The 17,490-nt window shown below is 39.9% G+C and overlaps 1 protein-coding gene across 4 annotated transcripts in view; it reads right to left on the reverse strand.

Annotated features, from left to right (window-relative positions):
• Positions 1 to 17,490, reverse strand: part of otud7a (OTU deubiquitinase 7A) — a 216,497-nt gene that overhangs the window by 122,234 nt on the left and 76,773 nt on the right. For 3 of the 4 annotated variants that reach the window (XM_043680340.1, XM_043680339.1, XM_043680341.1), the window contains exons 2-3: positions 9,573 to 9,629; positions 5,993 to 6,102 (exon numbers count right to left, since the gene is read on the reverse strand). The gene's annotated coding sequence lies outside the window, so the exon portion shown is untranslated. The remainder of the gene's footprint in view (positions 1 to 5,992; positions 6,103 to 9,572; positions 9,630 to 17,490) is intronic. The other variant, XM_043680342.1, reaches the window with a different exon arrangement.

Here is a 17,490-nt window from a genome sequence, read left to right on the forward strand (position 1 = left end):
TGTAGGGGTCTGGGTGGGTTGCGCTTCGGCGGGTCGGTGTGGACTTGTTGGGCCAAAGGGCCTGTTTCCACACTGTAATGTAATCTAAATCTAATCTGAAGGGAAGACGTTAACCAAGGAAAGAGTAGAGTCCACTAGGGATATTGGAAGAATTTTGAATGAATACTTCTCTTTAGTTTTTATTCTGGATAAGACAATGCTGGAGTGAAATTCAGGAAAAGAGACTATGGAGAACTCGCACAATTTGACATAGGAAATGGGGAGGTATTGGAGGCTTTGTTGGGCTTAAAAACAGACAAATCCCCTGGCTCGGATGAAATGCACCTCCAGCTACTGTGGGAGGCAAGGCAGGAAATTGCAGGAGCTCTGACACAAATTTTTAATTCCTAACTGGCCACAAGGGAAGTGCCAGAGAACTGGAGGATGGACAATATGGTTCCACCTTTTAACGACAGTAGTAGATATTACAGGCTGGTGAGTTTCAAGTCATGGTAGGGAAACTATTGGAGAAAACTCTGAAAAAATGAATTACAACCACTTGGAAAGGCATGGGTTAATTAGGGATAGTCAGTATGGCTTTGTCATATGGAGGTCTGACAAATGTTAGAATTCTTTGAAAATGTGATCTAGTGTGTGGATGAGGAAAATTCAGTTTATGTAGTTTATATCAATTTTAGAAAAGCTTTTGACAAAGATCCAATTGGGAGAATGATTGAGAAGGTTAAAGCACATGGAATTAAGGGAATTTGGCAAGATAGATCAGAAACTGGTTTAGTAATAGGACAAAGGGTAGTGGTAGAAGGCTACTTGAGTGACTGGAAGGCTGGTGTCCAGCAGTGTACTGCAAGGATCAGTACTGAGACCATTGTTGTTTGTTACATACATAACTGATATAGATAAAAATGTGGGGGGAATGTCAAGCAAACTTTGCAAAACACCAAATCTGCTATTGTTGTGGTTCTGTTCGCCGAGCTGGGAATTTGTGTTGCAGACGTTTCGTCCCCTGTCTGGGTGACATCCTCAGTGCTTGGGAGCCTCCTGTGAAGCGTCCTCCAGCATTTATAGTGATTTGTATGTGCCACCTAGACAGGGGACGAAAAGTCTGCAACACAAATTCCCAGCGCGGCGAACAGAACCACAACCACGAGCACCCGAGCTACAAATCTTCTCCCAAACTTTGACCAAATCTGCTAGAATGGATAATAGCAAAGAAAATGGATGTAGGTTACAGGAAGATACAGATGGGTTTGTCAGACGGGCAGAGCAGTGGCAGATGGTATTTAAGCCTGGTAAGTGTGAGGTGATGCACTTTGAAAGAAGAAACAAGATGAAGGAGTACTGGGTTCAGGACATTGGGTAGCTTAGAGGAACAGAAGGTATTATTCACAGATATCTGAAATCTGCAGAGCATGTGAATTGGACAGTTAAGGAGGCATGTGGAACATTTGCTTGCATTAGTCATGGGATAGTGTATAAGAGCAAGGAGGTAATGTTGGATTGTACAAAGCATTGGTCAGGCAACAATTGGAGTACTGTATGCAGTTCTGGTCACTTCACTACATCAAGGATATGACAGTACTAGAGGAGGTTCACCAGAATGTTGTCTGGGTTGGAGAAATGGAGCCATAAGGAGAGAATACATAGACTTGGATTTCTTTCTTGAGTGCACAGATGATTAGATTAGATTAGATGCCCTACAGTATGGAAACAGGCCCTTCGGCCAACAAGTCCACACTGACCCTCCAAAGAATAATCCACCCAGACCCAGTCCCCTACCCTATATAGACCCCTGACTAATGCACCTAACACTACGGGCAATTCACCTGACCTGCTCATCTTTGGATTATGGCAGGTTACCGGAATACCCGGAGGAAACCCACGCACTCACTGGGAGAATGTGCAAACTCCACACAGTCAGTTGCCAGAGGTGGGAATTGAACTTGGATCCCTGGCGCTGTGAGGCAACAGTGCTAACCACTGAGCCACCATGCGATGACTGAGGGGGGACATGATTGAGGTGTACAAGGTTACGAAGGGAATGGACAGGGTGAATAGAGAGCAACTGTTCCCCTTGGTTTAGGGGTCAATCACAAGAGGGTATAACTTTTGGAAAAGGGGTAGGAAATTCAGAGGGGATCTGGGAAAAAAAAACTTTTCACTCAGCAGGTGGTGGGACTCTGGAATGCACTGCATGGGAAGGTAATGGATGCTAGAAACCTTAGAACCTTTAAAAAAAATTGAATGACTACTTCAAATATTATAACATTCAAGCATATGGGACAAGTGCAGGAAATTGGTATTAGCACACTTTTAATAGTAGCTTTATCAACACAGACTCAATGGGCTGAAGGGTCTTTTCCACATTGTACAAATTCATGAATCAACTTGTTGAAAGTTCAAAGAAAAGAACCCCAATCTGTAAGAAATTGGAGGGTCAGTGTGGACTTGTTGGGCCTGTTTCCATACTTCTGAAAATTTGAAGTTGTTTGCACTAACTTGTGACTTCAGAATTCAAGCAAGATATAGAACATACGAACATAACATATGCAGTTCTACTTGTCTGTGAACAGCCTATTGTCCAATGATTTCATGAATGCCTGGTATCAATCATTGGAAACTGGTTGTTTTATTTTCTTTGTTAATTTATCCCTTAACTGTGTCTGTCTTTGTGCAAAAGGGGGTTTATAATTAAAAAAGGGCTTTAGATTGTAGATATTAATCAGATTACCTTATTGCTTACTTGTGTTCTGCTAAAGTTTCATTAGTAATAATAAACTGTTAACTTTTGTTTTAAGTTATAAAGTCAGTGTCCAAGATCCGTTATTCATAAAATCAGATTAGCAGCAATTGGGCAGTTTGGAGGGTTATTGAATGTTTTAACTTCACTGTACTGGGAATCCAGTGACAGTGGGGCTGATTTGGTTTGGCTTGGCCTGTGTTGCAGCAAGAAAGTACTGGAGAAACTCAGCAGGCCTGGCAGTGGCTGTGGAGAAAGAAGTAGAGTTAACGTTTCAAGTCCAGAACAACTCTTGCAAAGATTTTTGTTTAATTTGTCTGCTTTCATAATGTTTCTCTTCAAACAACATTCCTGAAAAATCAATTCAACAATTATACTTAGTCCATTTAAAGATGGAGAAGTTACAAAAAGGTATTATTCAAATATTGCAAGGGGTGAAGGATTTCAATTATTATGGGAAAAGCAGTGGTCCAGGAAAGATTAGTGTTGGCGTGATGGTGTTCAAATTGACAAGGGTTTTGGTAAAGGTATATTGGAAGAAACTAATTTCACTGGCAGGAAGGGTGGTAACCAGAGGATAGCCTTACTGTAACTAGCAAGAGAGCCATAGGAGAAATATGTAGATTTACTTTCACAGCAGATTATTAATGATCGTGGATGACCAGGCTAAAAAGGTGTAGTGAAACCTGATTTATAGTAAAAGAGAACTGAACGTACAGTTGAAAAGGAAAAACGTGCTATGGGGAAAGAGATGGGAGAGTAAGACTAATTGACGAACACTTTCAAAGAGTCAGCAAGCAGAATGGACCAAACGGTCCCGTTCTCAGAGTCATAGAGATGTACAGCACGGAAACAGACCCTTTGGTCCAACTCGTCCGTGCCGACCAGACATCCTAACCTAATCTAGCCCCAATTGCTCTACTTTGTAAAATTCCATTAATATGGTAAACATTGCCACAGAAGTTTCACTATTCTACAAAAAATGTTAACATAGAACAGTACTACGGTGTATGCACTTCCAAATATTCATGCCAATTTATCAAACACTGATTAGATTGTTCCTCATCACTTTCCAGCAAAAAAAAAAGCATTAACAATAAAGACTTCAATTCAAAGCTTTTATTTTTACTTTCAAGTAATTTCAAAAGGTAAGAAAAATATCTGAAGATAATATGTTTAACATCAGGATTTGATCTACAGAACTGGGATGTCGGAAACGGTGCACATAATGTCTGTGTTGGGTAAATTGTTAGAGGGGATTCAGAGATGCAGGATCTAAAGACATTTAGAGATGCAGGGACTCATTTGGGACAATCAGCATGGCTCTGTGCATGGGAAATAAATATCACATGTATCTGATTTTTTTTGAAGGGGTGACCCAGAAAGTAGATGAAGGCAGTGCAGTAGGCGTTATCTACATTGATTTCAGCAAGACCTTTGACAAGGTACCATATGGTGAGCTACCATATGGTGAGTAAGGTTAAATCTCACAGCAAACAGGGAGAGCTGGCCAACTGGATATTAAACTGGCTTGAAGGGAAAAGACAGAGGATGATGGTAGACAGTTGGTTTTCATACTAGAGGCCTGTGACCAGCAGTGCCACAAGGATAGGTGCTGGTTCCAATGCTTTTTGTTGCTTTTATAAATGATTTGAATGAGAATTGAGGAGGTATGGTTAGTGAAATTGCGGATGACACCATAATTGGTGGTATAGTGGACAGTGAAGAAGATTATCTGGGAATACAGCGAGATCTTGATCAACCAGAGTTTAATTTAGATAAATGCAAAGTGTCGCATTTTAGTAGGTCAAATTAGGGCAGGGTTTACAATAATAAATGATAGGGTCTTGGGGAGTGTTAAAGAACAAAGAGGTATATGAGTACAGGTTCATAGCTCCTTGAAAGTGGAGTCACAGGTAGACATAGGGTAGTGAAGTCAGCTTTTGGCATGCTTACCTTCACTGGTCAGAGCACTGAGTATACAAATTGGGACATCGTTTGCAGCAGTACAAGATGTTGGTGAGGCCATATAAGAGTATACTACATAGGAGAAGTAGTTAAGCCATTCAGCCCATCGTTTGCTCCACCATTCAATCATGGCTGATAAGTTTCCCAATGCCATTCTTCCACTTTCTCCCTGTAACCCTTAGCCCCTTCACAATCAAGAACTTATCTATCTCTGTCTTAAATACCAACTGACCTGGCCTCCACAGCCTTCTGTGGCAATAAATTCCATAGATTCTTCTGGCTGAAGAAGTTTCTCCTTTTCTCAGTTCTAAAATGCCTTCCCTTTACTCTCAGGCTGTGCCCTCTGGTCCTAGTCTCTCCTACCAATGGAAACATCTTTCCAACATCCACTCTGTCCAGCATCCAGTATTCTGTTAATTTCAAACAGATCCCCCTCATCCGTCTAAATTCCATTGAGTACAGACCCGGAGTCCTCAAACATTCCTCACTTCTTACACATATGGAGTACAGCATGCAGTTCTGGTCGCCCTATTATAAAAAGGACATTATTAAACTAGAAAGATGGCAAAAAAGGTTTACTAGTATGCTACCTGGACTGGAAAGTTAGAGTTATAAGGGGAGGCTGGATAGGCTGGGACTTTTATCACTGGATTGTTGGAGATTGAAGAGTGACCTTATAGAGGTATATAATATCATGAGAGGTACAGATAAAGTAAATAGCTAATAGCTTTTCCCCACTGAGGGGGAATTTAAAATTGGAAAGTCATAAGAGAGTTACAAAAAGGTCCAGAGGGGCAATTGTTTTCCAGAGAGGGTGGTGAGTGTCTGGAACAGAGGTAGTGGTGGAGGAGTACAATTTTGTCACTTAAGAAACAATTGGACAGGCTCGTGGATGGGACAGGCATGGAAGGATATGGACCAAACGCAGACAAATGGGACTAGGTTAATTGTAAAAACTGAGCAACATGGACAAGTTGGGCCAAAGGGCCTATTTCCTGATTGTAAACCTACAGGACTCTACAACTGCCTTTTACACAACTAATAGTCTTTATTCGGTGCTAAAGCTATTTAATACCCTTCAATGCAGATAAATAAAAGACAAGGGGGAAACTCAGTAGGAGGAGTACGAAATAAACAAAAATAGATGCAAAATTCAACACCTTCCTTAACATAAGTGTAAACTTAGTCGTGCCACAGGTGCAATTCACTGACATTTTTGTTTGGCTGAGTTGGAAAAATGCCACATTTACAAGGTAATAACACTGAAGTAGATATTGCAGTACTTACTCAGGCTGCTACTGTTTGAAAGAAACCTTGGCCATAATTTGTCTATCCCCAGCTATGAAAGTTGTTGGGATTTCTGATATGACTCTGTTGTGAGCTACACAATTAGAAACCTAGAAAGAGAAATATGATATTTAGTACCTTCGAGCTATTCCACTATGATACCTGTGATCTAACTCCATATGCCTGCTTTTACCTCATATTCCTTAATACCTTTTGCGAAATAAAATTCATCTCACATTTAAAATCAACAGTTGATCTAACATCAATTGCCACATATTAAGAGTTTAAACTTTTATCATCATTAAAGTGAAAATGTTTATTTCCTAATATGACTCCAGATACGTCTGGCTCTAATTTTTACACTGTATCCCTGAACACTCAACTTTCTAGCGAGTGGAAAAGTTGGATTCTCCATTAAACCCACCTATTCTTCTCAATATCTTGAAAGCTTTGATCAATTAACCCATTACCCTTCTAAATTTCATGTTCCTTCCTATTTTCCTTTGCAGTGTTTGATAGGCTCTGTCCGTGGTCCATTTGAGATTGCCACATGGCTGAAAATCTAAGAATTACACACAGCCAGACTGTTCCCTTCATGATAAATGTGTGGATAATACAGAATGTAAGACATAATACCAAATACAATCAATCAGAGGGCGTGTCATCTCTCATGACTAACCCTTGGAACCCAAGGAATATTCCGGCAAAGTCACACCATCCTCCCTTCAACACTAATACACTAAGTCTTGATTTTATGTTGTTTTCTTTTAATGTGCCTATATTGTAATTTATATTTCAAGTCTTGTTTTAAAACTGTTTCACATTAGTCTGGCATAGGGCCACATGATCTGATTGATGTCATTTTAAAATGGCCCCTCCTGCACGTTGACCCTATGTCACATTGCCAACCCTCCATGGTCACAGCCTCTGCTTCTCACTAACACTCCCTCTTATCAAACCTCCTATGCCCCAATTCCTTCTCTTGGAATTCCTTCCACCTGACATTTTCTTCTCTTGAAGCTTCACTATAAGCAGGGGTTCTGGACAGGAACGGCAAGAGTCAGGTAGAGCAGCTTAGACCTGGAGACAGCAGCAAGAGGGAGAGGCCATGAGTCTATCTAGTCAGCAGTGAGAGCAAGGGCCAAGGAATAGCAGATGGTCACAGAAAGAAAAGTGGCATCTAGGAGTTGGAGGTGTGTTCTGGTGGTTACAGCAAGCAAAAGTGAAGTTGAAAGTGACCACGTTCCTTTAATATTTATCAATTATTTTAAAAGTTTTTCATTTACCAATATTAAGTGATTCAATTTTCAGGATATAGAGTTTATGGAGTTTTTTTTCTAACAACGTAGGTCCGAAAGAACATAACTACAGCTCTTACATTTTTTCTAACGAAGGAATCTGATTCACTTAAAATCAATTAACTTTAAGTTTAACTTGTGCAACCATAACTTCAATTGAGGATTCACTATATGTCCTTCCCAAGGTGTGATGGCCAGCACAATTTTCAGTATTTCAGAAGTAGTTTAATTAGGGCTTCATATATTTGTAGTAGAAGGTTTATTCTTTTGTATTCTAATGCTCTATGTAAAACAGAATACATTCCCTCAGCCTTCGGCTAATTTATAATGCAATACATGACATTTTAACAATACATGCACTTGTACATTCTGATTTGATCCATTCAATAGCAGTTTCCAATGAACAATAAAGGCAGAGAAAGGATGGGACATCTAACTCCTGCTACAAGTGTCAAATCTGAAATCTGCATAGATAAAAATGTTTAGGAAAAATCACGAGAAGCCAAAGAATTGTCTGATTACTATCAAATTAGGACACATGTTACCTAGCCAGTGTCTGAAGCTCATGTACCAAAGCCAAAAAAAGCAGTCTCAAAAGATAAAATATTGTGTTTGTAGGAAACGGAGACATAAAAGGGAAGGTATTAGTCTTATCGTTTAATTCATTTAGATTCTGTCCTTCTCTCCTCATATTTACCCAATAGTCCTTGTTGTTCTCACCCATCTAAATTTTCAGGAAGGATATTACATCAATTTTTGTACATGGCTACAATTCTATTAATCTTTTTGTTTATTTATTGTCAATGTTTGGCCAGGACCTGCAGGTTGTACTGCTTTGCTGCTATGGTGGTGTACACAATATTATAAAATAAACCATCTAGTGAGCACATTTCACTATTGAATTCTGTAGTGGTATAAACAAACTGGAAAACTCAGGAACCAGAGTGGAATAAATCCTATATAAAAAGAGATAACTAAATTCTGCAGAATTAAATTGACACCATCCACAAAACCTGTGTTTCCAGAGAAGGACATTGTCATGGCTAGAGACCTCATGTGAAATGACCTCAACAGACATATCAAGAACAAATAAGGACAAAATTTTGTTTTCTAAGGAACTAAATTCAAGATCCATTGGAAGGATCAGATTTCATTGCAATTTGATAAACAGGTTTCATTGCAATTTGATCAAGTCAGAGGGAGGGTAATTCATGCTGTAGCAATTGAGCTCAGTCTCAGTCATAGAAAATGTTAAAAAATTCTCCAGAACCAGACAGCATCAAACCCTAAAAGACCGTGCTACTTAACAGAATGTTCTCTTTTCATGAGATGTTCCTTAAGAACAATAACAGTACTGACACCTACCGCAAAATTACAATGGTATCTATATTTAAAACTATTCCCATACAACTGTCAGCCATGCCACAAAGTAAAAAGTCCCCCATTAACAAATGGACATAAACCAGTTTGATGAAGGGATATGGGAACAAAGGGAGTGTGATTTTGACTACTTGCTCTCAATAAAGATTAATGCCAACACAGATCAACTAGACCAATAGCCCTTCTTCTGTGAATTAACTGAAGAACATGCTTTCATTTATGTTATGGCATTCCTAACTATGATTACAACCATGATTAAATTTTAACTTAAGACAACAACATCAGAGGGGACTGATGTAAATGCCAAAGTGATGTGTAATTTCATTTTACAGGATTGCCACCTTTGTGAGTTTAACTTGTAAAAATGTCCCAACATCCCATAATTCCTCAACCTTTTGACATTAAGGTGTACTCTTAACTGGGATGTCCTTTTTTAAACAAGACCTAAGAAATACCTCAATCATATCTGAGCGCATTTAGCATTCAAGTTTTTAGAACATAGAAAAATACAGCGCAGTACAGGCCCTTTGGCCCTCGATGTTGCGCCGATCCAAGCCCACCTAACCTACACTAGCCCACTATCCTCCATATGCCTATCCAATGCCCGTTTAAATGCCCATAAAGAGGGAGAGTCCACCACTGCTACTGGCAGGGCATTCCACGAACTCACGACTCGCTGAGTAAAGAATCTACCCCTAACATCTGTCCTATACCTACCACCCCTTAATTTAAAGCTATGCCCCCTCGTAATAGCTGACTCCATACGTGGAAAAAAGTTCTCATGGTCAACCCTATCTAAACCCCTAATCATCTTGTACACCGCTATCAACTTTTTATTCACTTTCACAGCCAAGTTTGACTGGTGCTCTACATCTCCAGAAATATATTTCAAATTAACTTACTACACTTGGGTTTTAATGGCGGTATCACACTACTGGAAAAGCTCCAGATCTCGATCACTGTAAAATGCAAGGAGATACCATTATGAACATTGTGAAGTCAGTTCTTCAGCATGCATTTTCACTGACAGTTTTGATTTAATCTATATCCCAAAATCTCAAAACAATAAGAGGTTTATTTAGCATTCAAAAATAAACCCAACAATATCACAAAGGTATTATACTGAAATACAACCTTATCTCCAGAACAAAATTATAAACTAATGCACGCAACACCTTTCATCAACACATTGGCTTCAAAAGGCAGTCTGAGATTATTCAGCTGTGTTGAATCTGGGAAGATAAATATTCAACATGATTATACATATACATGCTCAATGTAACTGAAAATTATGAACAAACACAATCTAAGTTAGATTACAAAAAAAACTATAGATGTTGGAAATCTGAAACAAAAACAAATTGCTGGAAAATTCCAGAAGGTCTGACAGCATTTATGGAGAGAAATCAGAGTTAACAGTTTGGGCCCAGCGATCCTTCTTCAGAACTGACGGGAGCTAAGAAGTCTTTTTTTACACCGAAGATGGAGTCATTGAGATGTACAACACGGAAATAGTCCCTTTGGTCTAACTCGTCCTTGCCGACCAAATATCCCAACCCAAACTAGTCCCACCTGTCAACACCCGGCCCATATCCCTCCAAACTCTTCCTATTCATATACCCAATCCTTTTAAATATTGTAATTACACCAGCCTCCATTACTTCCTCTGGCAGCTCATTCCATAGCCACACCAACCTCTGCATGCAAAAGATGCTCCTTGGGTGCCTTTTATATCTTTCCCTTCTCAGCCTAAACCTATCCCCTCTAGTTCTGGACTCCCCCACTCCAGGCAAAAGACCTGTCTATTTACCCTAACCATGTCCCTTATGATTTTATAAACCTCTATAAGGTCACCCCTCATCCTCAGACGCTCCAAGGAACACAGCCCCAGCCTATTCAACCTCTCGTTACAGCTCAAATTCTCCAATCCTTATAGAATGACAGAGAGGGTAAGGAGTAAATAGAGCCCAAAGAGAGAGAAGAACAGTTTGACAGATAAAGCAATGGATAATCAGACTAGGAGAATTAGTAACTGCAAAAGGAAAATGGATCGAACGTAATAGCAGACCGTGTGATAACAACACAGAAGAAAATGCCTCAATCCCTAAAACTGTTGAGCCCGATATTGAGTTCAGTTTGGTCTAGTTTGGACCAAAGGTCCAGTCTCCATACTGTAAGACTCTATTATTGAAGGATGTGAGCACATCACAGAGAGTGCACGTGGCTTAAAAAAAAATGGTACCAGGGATGGGGAACTTCAGTTTTAAGGATAGTTTGAACAAGTTAGGACTGTTTGAACTGTTCTCGATGAAGGCCGAGAGGATCTTTGTTAGAGGTTTTCAAAATCATGAATAGGTTAGATAGAGCAGATACTGACAACCTGTTCCCACTTCAAAAAGGGAACAAAAACAAGAGGGCATAGATTTAAAGTGGTGCGTAAAAGCAGCAAGGGTGGTGATGCGAGAAAAAAAAGTTTTTCACTCAATGATTTGTTACAATATGGAATGCTCTGCCTAGAATTGTGGTGAAGGGGCGCTCTATTGAATGCCTCAGTTAAGCACTGGATGACTATTTGGATAGAAACACAGTGCAAGGATTTGCTGAAGAAGCAGGAGATTGGCACTAGGTAAGGATGCTCATTTGCTGGTGTAGGTGAAATGGGCCAAATAGTCTCATTCCACATCATATTTCTGCGATTCATGAAGACCACAGCATTATTGGTAAGCCAGCTATCTAAAATAGAAGATGGAAGATTAGGAGACAATAATGATACAGAATTCAAGTTAGGGGAACAGGCAAGACACAATCCCAGGAGTGTATGTAGTCATCCTCATGTCTGCAAAATAGTTCAATCGACTGGAAAAGCAGAGGTCATGTGTCACATTTTGTAATGTAAGGCGTGTGATTTATATATATTTTAATATCACATTTACAGTTGGATTTTGAATTCGTGGCATCTGGCTTTGGTCTATTTGATGATTAAACTTGACAGTATTTCTGAAATCGTAATGGTTAAAATTAGACATATTAAAAAACTTCTCCAAGAAAAAGGAGTTAGGTCAGAAAAATTATGAAATAGGTTAGCTCAGTGTTACAGGATTAGCTTGAAAGTTCCAGACTAGAAGTGTTTGGTTAGAATCCTGAAGGAGTTGTTTGAAGTTCAGAAAGTTAAGCGCTGTTGTGTGATTGATCATGAAAGAAAGTACTGCAAACCGGAAATGATTTGTTGGCAAAAAAAGTACAGAAACCTAATTGGTGTTTTCGAGATCATTGGCAGGAAAATCAGGGAACTCAGTAATCTTGTGATTAGAACCTAGGAAATAGTCATGCTTAAATCGGCAGTTTTTCCCAAACAGGTCATGACAAGAGATTAGGGGTTTGTCTGGAATTATTATGGAATAGAGAAATGAAAATATGGTATCAGTACGTGATAAATTATTACATAGAAAAAAAGTGATACTGGAAACTTTCTACAAATGGAAAAGTAACCCCTGACAAGCTGAAATAAAATTACAAAAGCCAGATGGATTGAACTGACAAATAAATTGGGAGTGGAATTGTCTGCAAAAGCTAAGAAGGCAAATATAATCCATGGGCTCGTGACAATTGAGTTTTAGTAGAAATACAGGATAGACCAGGTACTCAATGCAGTGAAAAATCAAAATCAGATAGTATTGACTTAAGTAGCTTGAGTATGGAGAAAAATAAAGCAGCTCAAAATAAAAAATGTTGGATTTCTAAAGGGCAGAGAGAGACAAAGACAAATAATTTATGAAACTAGATTTAGAAGTGCAAAGGTGAAAAAAAGGTGCGCGCGCCAGGGAATGTTTAGCTTGGAATGACACTGCCTTAAAAGAAAAGAGAGAACCCAGCAACCAAGAAGATTGGGAAAACCCTACTGATAGCATAAAGACTGCTAAGAAGATGTTTAAGTTTGCACAGACCTACCAGAATTTTAGGGAATTGGATGTGAAGACATTCTTTAATGTCCTTTGAGAAAATAACGAGACAGGAAAATTGACCAAAACAATATCAGACATTCCTCAAGCATGGTAAATTGACAGGTAATGCACAAGAAATGTATGCTTCACAGTCAGAAGAGATTTTGAGGAATTATGACATGGTAAAAAGAGCTATACTGGATACAGATGAATTCATGCTGGAGGCATAAAGGCAAAACTGGTGAAGCTGACATTGATGCCATGTGGTTGGAGGGTCCCAAGGAGGAAGATGAAGTGTTTTCCTTTAGGCAAATGATACAGCCAAACCCAAAAAAATGAGAAGGATTTTGTTTTCCCGCCAGAAAATTTCATGAAATCTTGTGTACTAACACTTACGCTAAGTGCAAAGGACATCCCAGTTCCACTGTTCAAAGTCCAATTTAGAGTGTGACCCCTTATCTGGGCCAGTCATAGTTGGTTAATTTAAAAATTATCCATGCATGGACTTGACTTACTCCTGAGTGATGATTTGGTGGAATGAAAGTCAAAGCTTCAGCTATAATCATGGGCAGTCTAAGAGAAGTTACAGGAGACACAGTATTTATGGAATATGTTCCAGGGATTCTTCTGTCAATTGTAATGACCATAAAAATGGCTAAACCAAGTTTGTCACCTATTTGGGACATCTTCAATAGTTGAGGCATGAGAAGCAGATGCAGATTTAAAGAAGTTAGTGGCTGAAGGAGTTTTGAAATGCTATTACATTGCCACAACCAATGTTCCAAAACATGTTCTGAAGCCAGTGTTTGAAAGGGCACCTGTAAGTTTTGTAAAGCAAGTAACTAGACACCCAAGGCAATTATCAAAAATGAGTGACCTGTGAACTAGAGCGAGAGTGAACAGACACCTGGTCTGTGCTTTCTATCATTCTGGGCCTCAAAGGCAGGTAAATTGGAAAACTTAGCATACTCTTTAAAACATTTAACTTTTGTGTTGACTCTGGAAATAGCGCAACTTGATTTCCAGCACACTTTCCCAGTGATCCTTAACAAGATTAAAATGGAGAAGGAATTGGAGATATCCTCACAGATCAGCAAACAATGTTCTTCCTCAAATAATCATACAAAGTAGCACGAGATTCCTATGGCAGGACATGTAGGAATAAGGAGACACAAGCATCAATGAACAGTTATTTTACCTGGCCAAGACTTCATAAAGATGTGATGAAGTTCTCTAAAATGTGCTATGCATGTCAGGTAGTAAGAAAACCTGTGTAATGAAACCAGCACCTTGGAAACTGGTTCTTCAGTAACCGATGAGAGTAAATTGAGCATTAGTAGAATCACACAGCATTCAGGGAGACCTAGACAAGTGGATGCAAAATTGGCTTGACAGTAGCAGACAGAGGGTTGTCCAGCAGTGTGCCGCAAAGATCTGTGCTGAGTCCACTGTTGTGCGTCATTGATACAAATCATTTGGATGTGAATATAGGAGGCATGGTTACTAAGTATTTGGGTAACGCAAAATTGGTGGTATAGTTGACAGTGAAGAAGGATGTTTAAGAGTACAACTGTATCTTGCTCATTTGGGCCTGTAGGCCAAGGAATGACAGATGGAGATTAATTCAGATGCAAGGATTTGCATTTTGGTAAGACAAATCAGGATAAGATTTGCACAGTTGATAGCAGGGCCCTGGGCTTAGTTGTTGAACAGAGTGACCCGGGGTGTGGCACATAGTTCATTGAAAGTGGTCTAGACAGGGTAGTGAAGGAGGCATTTGGCACGCTTGCCTTCATTGGTCAGAGCATGAAATATAGGAGTTGGGATGTCATGTTGCAGCTGTACAAGACATTGGTCAGGCCAAATCTGGAATACTGTATCCAATTCTGGTTGCCCTGTTATAAGAAAGATGTTACTAAACTGGAAATGATTCAAAATAGACTTCCAAGGATGTCACCAAGACTGGAAGTTTGAGTTATCAGGGGAAGTTGGATAGGCTCGGATATTGTTTTACTAGAGTATCGGAGGCTGCAGGCTGCCTTATATAGCTTTATAAAATCATAAGGAGCATAGCTAAGGTAAATAGCCAAAAGTATTTTCTTCAGCGCAAGGAAGTCCAAAACTAGAGGGCATAGATTTAAGGTGAGAGGGAAAAGATTTAAAAGGGATCTGAGGGGCAATTTTTTCACACATAGGGTGGCACAAATATAGCATGTGCTGCCAGCGGAAGTGGCAGAGGTGGGTATAATTACAACAATTAAAAGCCATTTGATAGGTACAGGGATAGAAAATGTTGAGGAATTTGGACCACACTCAGGCAAATGGGACTTGTTCAGTTTAGGAAACCTGGTCGGCAAGGGAAGTTGGGCCTAAGGGTCTGTTTCCGTGGATTATGACTTTCATAAATATATAAATGACTATATCTTTGATAAAGATAGATAGGAGGCATGGTTAGTAAGTTTGCAGATGATACAAAAATTGCTGGTATAGTGGTCAGTGAAGAAGGTTATCTCAGAGAACAACAGAACCTTGATCAAATGGGCCAAGGAGGTCCAGATAGAATTTAATTTAGATAAATGTGAGGTGTTGCATTTTGTTAAGGCAAACCAGGGCAGCACTTATACAGTTAGCTAAAGGGCCCTGGGGAGTGAGAGAGAGATCTCAGGGTGCAGGTGCATAGTTCCTTGAAAGTGGAGTGACAATAAGGTCCTAGGGAGTACTGAAAATGTGTTGCTGGAAATGCGCAGCAGGTCAGGCAGTATCCAAGAAGCAGGAGAATCGACGTTTCGGGCATGAGTCCTTCTTCAGGAAGAAGGGCTCATGCCCGAAACGTCGATTCTCCTGCTCCTTGGATGCTGCCTGACCTGCTGCGCTTTTCCAGCAACACATTTTCAGCTCTGATCTCCAACATCTGCAGTCCTCACTTTCTCCTAGGAGTGTTGCTGAACAAAGAGACCTTGGAGTGCAGGTTCATAGCTCCTTGAAAGTGGAGTCGCAGATAGATAGGATAGCGAAGAAGGCGTTTGGTATGCTTTCCTTTATTGGTCAGCGTATTGAGTTCAGGAGTTGTGACTGTACAGGACATTGATTAGGTCACTGTTGGAATATTGCGTGCAATTCTGGTCTCCTTCCTATCGGAAAGATGTTGTGAAACTTGAAAGGGTTCAGAAAAGATTTACAAGGATGTTGCCAGGGTTGGAGGATTGGGCTAAAAGGAGAGGCTGAACAGGTTGGGGCTGTTTTCCCCGGAGCAACGGAGGCTGAGCGGTGACCTTATAGAGGTTTACAAAATTATGAGGGGCATGGATAGGGGAAATAGGCAGAGTCTTTTCCCTGGGGTTGGGAAGTCCAGAACTAGAGGGCATAGGTTCAGGGTTTGAAGGGAAAGATATCAAAGAGACCTCAGGAGCAACGTTTTCACACAGAGTGGTACGTGTAAGGAATGAGCTGCCAGAGGAAGTGGTGGAGGCTAGTACAATTGCAACATTTCAGAGGCATTTGGATGGATATATGAATAGGAGGGGTTTGGAGGGATATGGGCCGGGTGCTGGCAGGTGGGACGAGATTGGGTTGGGATATCTGGTCGACATGGACGGGTTGGACCGAAGGGTCTGTTTCCATGCTGTACGTTTCTGTGACTCTATAACTGCCTTACCCTCATACACACACTTTGACACCTCTTCAAATTTACACTAGGTTTGTTAGGCGTGATGTTCCCTGACAAAGCCATGCTGACTATCACAAAGGGTGCTACAGGTTTGGAACTCCTTCCACAAATGACAGTGGATGCTGGATAAGTTAATTTTAAATCTGAGGTCGATAATTTTTTTTTGTGGAGCAACAGTATTAAGGGATATGGACCAAAGCAGTTATGTAGAATTAGGCCACAGATAAACTATGATCTCATTGTTGAAAAAGGCTTGTGCTTGTATGAGCTACTCCTGCTCCTGTGTTCCTACTTAAATGATGATAAATGGTCCTATAGAATTTGGGAATTAATGGTACATAAGAAAAATAATTGAATAAGACTGTAAACCATAGGTGCCGAAGTAGGCCATTTAACATTTGAGTCTGCTCCTCTCGTCAATGAGATCATGACTTCAACTCCACTTTCTAGCCTTTTACTGCAACAACCTTTAATTCCCTTTCTAATTAAAAATCTGTCTATCTTTGCCTTGAACATGGTAAATAACACAGCCTTGGACAGTCATCTGCAGTAAAGATTTCCACAAAACTGCTAACTTCTGAGAGAAGAAATTCATCCTCATCTGTTTTTAAATGTGCTAATCCCTTGATGTGAGATTATTCTGCATCTCCCCTGTCAAGTTCTCTAAGAATGTTATAGGCTTCACTAAGACCACCTCTGATTCAGTGAGTGCAGGCCCAATCTACTCAACCTCTTCCTCATAAAATACCCTCCATAACTAGTTTTAGCTAAGAGAATCTTCTCTGGACTGTCCCCGGTGTGAGTATATCTTTGTTTAGATAAGTGGACTAAAACTGTTCATTGTATTCCACCTGATGTCTGATTAGTGCATTGTATAGTTTTAGCAAAACTTCCTTACTTTTTATATTGTATTTCCCTTGAAATAAAAGCTAACATTACATTTGCCTTCCTTTTTACCTACTGAACTTGGCTGCCAGCATCTTTGTAGTTTGAGGATGAGGCCTCCCAAAACCCTCTGTTCTGTTGCTTTCTGCACACGCATTCTCTATTTAAATAATATTCATTTAAATAATTATCCGCATAAGTGCATAATCTCCTATCTTCCCACAATGTTTTCCATCTGCCAAGTTTCAGCCCACATGCTTCGTGTCTCTATATTCCACTGCAGACATTCATCCTCAGGATGTGCCTTTCCACACATTTTTGTGTCAT

This window comes from Chiloscyllium plagiosum, chromosome 40 (assembly GCF_004010195.1).
Source record: "Chiloscyllium plagiosum isolate BGI_BamShark_2017 chromosome 40, ASM401019v2, whole genome shotgun sequence".
NCBI classification, from domain to species: domain Eukaryota; kingdom Metazoa; phylum Chordata; class Chondrichthyes; order Orectolobiformes; family Hemiscylliidae; genus Chiloscyllium; species Chiloscyllium plagiosum.